Source organism: Dermacentor albipictus, chromosome 7 (assembly GCF_038994185.2).
Source record: "Dermacentor albipictus isolate Rhodes 1998 colony chromosome 7, USDA_Dalb.pri_finalv2, whole genome shotgun sequence".
Taxonomy (NCBI): domain Eukaryota; kingdom Metazoa; phylum Arthropoda; class Arachnida; order Ixodida; family Ixodidae; genus Dermacentor; species Dermacentor albipictus.
The window spans coordinates 48,962,029-48,969,265 of NC_091827.1; the positions used below are offsets into that span (position 1 = coordinate 48,962,029).

Below are 7,237 nucleotides of genomic sequence, written 5' to 3' on the forward strand. Positions count from 1 at the left end.
GCTCACTGGTTATTGATCTCAGCCAGCCACGTTTCTTTGCGCCATCATTGTTCGCTTAAGTGAGGCGCGGAAATGACTAAAGGTTGTGAAAGGTGTCTGAGTTTACGCAATTCTTTCGTATACTGTGAAGGAACACCTTGGACAAACTGCATGTGTTAAGGAAGGGAAAACAAATTACGGTCGGTACTTACTGCTCGCAGTAGACACCTCTGAAAGAAAAAAAAATACGAACGCCAATTATGAAGATAGCAGGACGTAACAATCGGTGCAAGGTATTTTCATGTTAAATTAACAGTGGAGACGACTTTATTGGGCGCGCTACACTACGATGTGTAATGTAGCGCGCTCAACATCGCTACATCGCTACACACACGCACACACACAGACAAAGAAGTAACCCTCAAGGAGAACGATAGCGGCCAGAAAATTCGGTGATCGTTGCAAATGTGGTCTCCGGGTCAAGGACATTGGCTTTCGTGCGTTACTCATCAAATGTTCCAGCGTAATCGGCGGTGCCCACCTGCCTTCCGAAAGTTGCTGCCCTATTCGTGTCGGGCGTGCCATCTGATTAATCAACGTGTGGCGAGAACATACACAACAGATAGAATCAATGATAGCATCCGATGAAGTTCCCAATATTTCACGAATGTGGAATGTAGGGCGAGTTGGTAATTAACCATGAAATCTTGGTGGCGAAGCAGCGCACTGGCAAGAACAAGGCGAAGACGCACGAGAATACACGACACTCGCTGCATTCGGAACTACTTTGCCAGCACGTCTTGCACTGCGAGATAACACAAAGACGTTATCGGGTGAAATGGAGTCCCCGGAACAGACTTCTGGGCTTTGAAGTGCCAAAACCACAATTTGCTTGTGAAGCACGCCGCAGTAGAAGACTGGGGATTAATTTTGACAACGTCAGCACGCCCCCGATGTAAAGGACGCGGACGTTTTCGCATTTCTCCCCCGTCAACATGTGGCCACAGCGTCCGGGATTTGAATCCTCGAGCAGTCACCGAAAAAAAGAACTAGTGCAAATGTCACTATGACATCGCCAGGTTTCAAAGCGTTTCCTATAGGAACACTGAAGCTTTTGAATTCGAGGGCATTATTCTCGATTCACTGTTTTTATTAAAGCGACCATCTGGGACTCTTGCTTTGGTACAATATTCGTAGCGCGGCATTCATGACTTTGAGGTTGTCAATGAACACGTTTGCGTCCAGCGTTAGTCACGTTAAATCTCGCGGGAATTAAAGTTTCACAAAAATGGTCGTATGGCAATGAGGCCCAAGGCTACGCGGCCCGTTTCAAATTTTCTGACCAAGTCAACACCAAACCAAACCATTCATCCATAAATCAGGTTTCTGGATGGATAGTTGGAGTTGCTATCACTCACGTGTCTATAATTTACAATGTTATTGTTGAAAGCGCAACTTTCGTATTCTCGTGTCGCACTCAAAAGCGTGCCGGTGCAGGACAATGTTCGATCGGGAGTACAGTTATTCACTGTCGTGTAGAAGTTGAAATTGCTGCATCGGCATGTGTGTTTTACTTACCCGACTGCGACACCTCGGACATCATTGATTCTTCCCCTAGGAAAGCAAGAGAACCAAGAAACCGGTCAATGGATATGCGTGGTTTAACAGATTGCAAAGTTATTTAAATCAGTCACTGTTTTCAATAATTTAGCGAAGGTTGAAAATAGATATTAAAGACGGGGTTGTCAAATTATTATTATTAATATTATTATTATTATTATTATTATTATTATTATATATCATCTCATGTGAAAATGATTAGCCAAATCTACCTAAAGGGGCCAGCACAATTTTTAACCTCATATCTATTTCCAGCCACACTGCACGCAGATAACATCAAATTTAGAAAAACATTTTATTCTCAACGAGAGTATCAGCAAATTTCCCATTATAGTTTCAGATCACTGTTTATTACAACTAAAAAGCCATACATGAAATGGATACCGTTAGCAACGGTCCTTGCGGATTCGAACACAGCCAATGGACACCGTGTCTTAAATATACCTAACAAGTATGTTCGATGTGTTACATATCTGTCGAAAATTTCATTGTATACTAGAAGTTATAGGGTGTTCACCAGGTAGCATGCTAAGGCAAGTAATTTCTAAGCAGGGTATATTATCAGAACCGATAGTGACTAACGCGGCGCTACCGTGACCTTCATTATAGGAACCAAATGAAGGCACCGTCTGCCATTAAAGGGGAGAGATATACAGAAATGGGGCAGGTGAAGTTGAGAGTGTATCGCCATATGGGTAGGGGTTGTATGTCAGCTCGGCTTGTAGGCTTCCCTGAATGCCGCCATTCACCTTCCCTTTTTTTTTTGCTGTTTGCATCCTTTAGCATCTGTTCCCACTTTGCGGTATACCAGTATGTATCTGCTATTTTACGTATAGCTTATTCCGCTGCTAACCTCTGCGCTGCCTACATGGGTCACCGGTTAATCGATGGTCAAATGGGTAGAGCATGGCCATGCTGTCCTGGGGGAGCCCGCCTCAAAACCGACCATTGTGCCAGTTTGGTACACTGGGTATGCGTCCCTGGACATGTGCCGCGTTTCACAATAGTTATTACATGAAGCATATCTTGGGCATTTGCGAAGTAGCCTTCAGATGTATTACCAATACCCTTGAAGTTGAAAACCAGCTATAAATTGTGAACGAACCACCAGCGTCCCCCCCATTGTGAAGGAAAACACAACGAACCCGGACGTCCGGGTTGCGAGACGAGCAGGCTTCCCGAATGTCGAGGCGGCTCCGCGTTTGTGGCTTCCTGAAGGTGCACCCAGTGCGTGCGTGATTGCACACGTCACGTCGCAGCCTTACCGCTGATTAAACGTGTGGCCTAGTGCTTGCGTCATTGGGCACGTGCGACGCAGACAATGCGGAGGAAGTGGCGCCACGTCATGACTGTGTAAAATGAGCGCGTTGATGACGTTCCGAGCTGCACAAACAGTATAATGATTTCGCATTCCACCACGTAAGCAGTCGTGTGTCTATCGAATTTTACGCGCAAGCGTAACTGGCCAGCTCTTCAAATCGGTGGTGTTTGAGGCCGCGAAGCATTCAATGCGGCATTAGGGTGTTCTTTTAACACAAAAGTTGCTTATAATTTGTCCTACACTCTATACAAAGTTATTCCTCGGAATTTTGAGAATTACACACGACAAATAAATGTCACGAAGCAAAACAGCGACAGCACATGCCTTCTGTATTAAATCGTCTCAGACTGAGATATTAAATGTGCGAAACAATAACGAAAGATTGGCCCACGCAAGATGCCGAGTTTCTACGCGAAAGCTCGCCTTCGTGCACAGCGTTCGCCACCAGCTGTTCCGGGTACACATTACGTTTATTTAGGCGACTCCTCACGCCAGCCTTTCGACAGTGAGTGTCCGCAGTCACTGCGTGTGAAGCATTCATGTTGGCCTGTGCCCTCTGACACCAAGCAAGGCAATTAAAATAATAAGCGAATGCTTAGAACGGGGCGTTATACTCCGGTGGCTGTTGCGTATAGTGCGGCAGCGCGAGCCCTGTCTTGAATAAGATCGGCGATGCGCACAGTGTATACGCGTCAAGGTGCACCGAGAGTCGATAGCGTCATGGGCGCCATTGCACTCATACACTTGCGCGTCAGCCGCGTCACGAAGTGAAACAATACTGTAATTTTTATTATCGCCATATTCTGCTTTACTTTTATGAAAATGCCGAACCCTTGTAACGCCCCCTCCAGGATGATGTGACCTTTAATTAGGGCCCAGATCAATCTCACGCTTTCCACGAACTTCAACAATCATGGCAGACACCATCGATCCATGGACTGTTTAACACAGAAGCCGACACAGAAGTACACACTGATTATAGCAACGTTGGCCTAGAAGACACGCTCGTGCAATATCGAGCAGTTGTCGAGCGTGTTTCTGAGCCTCACTTTGCCCTATGGTGAGAAAAGTTTTCGACAACTGAAAAAGAGTGTCTGGCCTTCGTGTAGGGTATAATAAAGAAGTTCCTGCCAAACTTGTACGGACGCCCCTTCCGAATCGTGTGATACCACCACACTCTCTGCTGGCTGGATAATTTCCCGTATCATCCTACGTGCCTCGCAAGATGAGGCCTTCAGTTTTATGAACCTCATGGAGCAATTGTTCACAAGTCGGGCCAGAAACACACCGAAGCTAGCTGTCTTTCCCGTGCCCGCATCGAAACCACATCAGCAGATACTGAGGACAAATGGGGGCTTCCTTTCTGAACTTACATCTTGTAACCTTGTCACACAGCAATCAAACAATAGAGGGCTGAAAACACTAATTGAATATCACAAAGGACTCCACCCCAAACCATTGCATCAGTTCACGCGTCACTTGTCACTTTTTTTTGCTTCGTAACAACGTTCTCTATGCTGGAAACTTCCACCCCATACAGAACATGTAGCACCTCTTTGTCCCTGGTACACTTCGTGAATACATTTTACGTGCATGCCACAACGAAGCATCTTTTGGACACCTTGGGTTCTAGCATAAGTTCGCGAGGATCAAGCAGAAGTACTACTGGTAAAAACTTAAACCGTCAAGCACTGCGTCAGAACATACCACGACTGCAGGCGCCACAAGGCTCCACCCATGAAACCAGCTGATGGCCTCCAGCCCGTATGTGCCGCTCATGTACCCTTTGAATAAGTCACGAATGATTTACTAGGCCGGTTTCCCAAGTCAACTGCTGATAACCACTGGATTGTTCTAGCCACCGATTACTTGACACGGCAATGCGAAACCCAAGCCGTTGAGAACGCTGCAACTTCCAATGTGGGCAACTCCTTCATAGAAACATCGGGCTCCGCCATTGTGCCCTAGCTGTAGTCATCTCAGATCGCTGTTCATCGGTCACAGCATAGCTGCTGCGAGAAATCCTACAGCTCAATGAAACCCCATACCATACAGACCATGCAGAACTGCGTATCACCCGCAGACCAATGGTTGAACTGAGTGACTCAATAAAAGGATTGCAGATTTGATTGCAATCAAATCTGCAAAGTGGGACAAAGCGTTTCCACGTGTCACATTCGCCTGTAATACTGCGCTCAAGGAAACTACTGGCTTTAACCCTATTCGTCTGGTTTGCGTCCACGAAGTCACATTGCTGGATGGGATACCTCTTACGACAGCGTCTACGGCGACCACGCCAGATACAAGCTCCATTCTTCAGAGTGCTGAAGAGACACGGCGGATGGCGCGGTTCTATATCTTGTTTCAGCAAAGCAATGATGATCCCCTATACTACAGACGCCCCAGAGCCATAACGTAAAATGTAGGTGATCTTGTAGGGGCATGGTCTCCTATTCGTCGAAGCGAACACCCCGAAAAATTATTGCGCCGTTACTTTCGACCTTACCGATTTCGGTGCCGCCTTAGAATAGTTTGCCACGAAGTTCCCTCAGCTTAAACTTGGCATCGTACCCGTAGATCGCTTAACTCTGACGTCGTTCACGTCATCGCGTTGAAGCCTTATCACTTGCGTCGACTGAAGTCTTCAAACGTTGTGGTATTTTGCAAGCAATGAGGACCTTCTTTTCTTGTTTTTGTTGATTTGTTTACTGCTTGCTGCTTTACACGCAACTGAAGTTTCCTGGCTTAGTTCATTCCCATCCCTTTGCGCCGGGGAATCGAGGCCATGCCGTTTTTGTCGGGAGCGGATAATATCACGCTCTTTTCGGCGACTCTACATGATGAGGACGAAGAATTATTGGCTGCTTCTGCTGAATAGTAGACAGCCGTTCGCTCCGATCTGATTGGTTTGTCGTTTCCTCTCGCGACAGTACAGATAATTACGCCGGGTTTCCTCACGGTAGTCAGTGCCTAATGGACAAGCAGCACATCAGTGGCATGAAACAGCATGAGAGTTTATAATAAATTATGGGCTTTTACGTGCTCAAACAATATATGATTCTGAGGCACGCCGTATTGGAGGACTCCGGAAATTTGTGCCACCTGGGCTTCTCTAACGTGCAGCTAAATCTAAGTACACGAGTGTTTTCGCATTTCGCCCCCATCGAAATGCGGCCGCCGTCGCCGGGATGCGATCCCGCGAACTTGTGTTAGCATCCCAACACCATAGTGACTAAGCAACCAAGGCGGGTAGCCTGAAAGTTGGCGTAAAATGGTTTACTTTATCAGCGACACATGTGCGATGTCACATTCCAATGACCCAAGTTGGGCCGACGCTTGCTTTCAAAAACGTTTCGCTTATCATAAAGCTGCCCGATCATCTAACCCTTAGACCATGGACGCCCCAGTGACCCAAGTATGCGAGAACACGCTTAAACGCACAGACAGGCCAATAGGCAGCCCCCGGAAAGTGAATGAAGTACCGTAAGAATGCTAATCGCTTTAAAATGCTGATTGTTCGCCGCCTGCCACAACATTCACAGAAAAATCGTTCACGAGACACCCATGGCCAGAAGCCTCGGTGCATAAGCGTAACCGATAGGCGTTGCTCTTTAATTAGCCCATGTAGAGGATTTGCGCCGTTCGGCGGCAGTAACGCTTGCCCCGGAATAGCGCAAGCAATATAAAAATGGTGAAGTCGCGGAATGTAGACCTCACTTACCCATGGTTGCAGCGGGCAGAGCCGAACCGTTCCACTGCTTGGACTTCTTCTTTGTCAAGGCCTCGCACCTGCTGAGACCTAAATGATGATTGCTTGGGAAATGACTGAAACCCACTGCGGGGCATAGGTAAAGAATGACTGCAGATTTGATTTCCATGTGCGCCACAACGGATCACAAAATTGGGATAAAGCACTTCCACGTGTCACATACGCCTGTAATACTGCGCTCCCAGAAATTACTAGCTTTAACCCTTTTCGTCAATACAAAATAAAGCGGGCATAAGCCAAACAAACTTATGCGTAGCACAGTGCTCAACCTTGTAAAAAAGGAACAGAAGGAAATTAAAGAAATTCGTGCAGAAACTCCACTGGTCTGAGTATGCGTGAGCACTGTGCAACTTGCTCATCTCCACACAGCAACTTGTCATTATCAGCGTTATGGAACTTCATGCGACCAGCATAAACCCTTATCAACCCTCATCGGCCTTTCGCTCCTGACATTCCATAGAAAACATAATAAGGCAGGTTTGATTAAGATAGAGTTTATTACGGCACTCGAACCCACAACTATTAATGTTAAGGTGAAGTTAATTAGT

The 7,237-nt window shown here is 46.6% G+C and overlaps 1 protein-coding gene across 1 annotated transcript in view; it reads right to left on the reverse strand.

The window, feature by feature from the left end:
• LOC139047985 (uncharacterized) overlaps positions 1-6,709 on the reverse strand; it is an 88,211-nt gene extending 81,502 nt beyond the window's left edge. The window contains exons 1-3 of the mRNA XM_070522223.1: positions 6,642-6,709; positions 1,558-1,593; positions 192-209 (exon numbers count right to left, since the gene is read on the reverse strand). The gene's annotated coding sequence lies outside the window, so the exon portion shown is untranslated. The remainder of the gene's footprint in view (positions 1-191; positions 210-1,557; positions 1,594-6,641) is intronic.
• Positions 6,710-7,237: the final 528 nt, after the last annotated feature.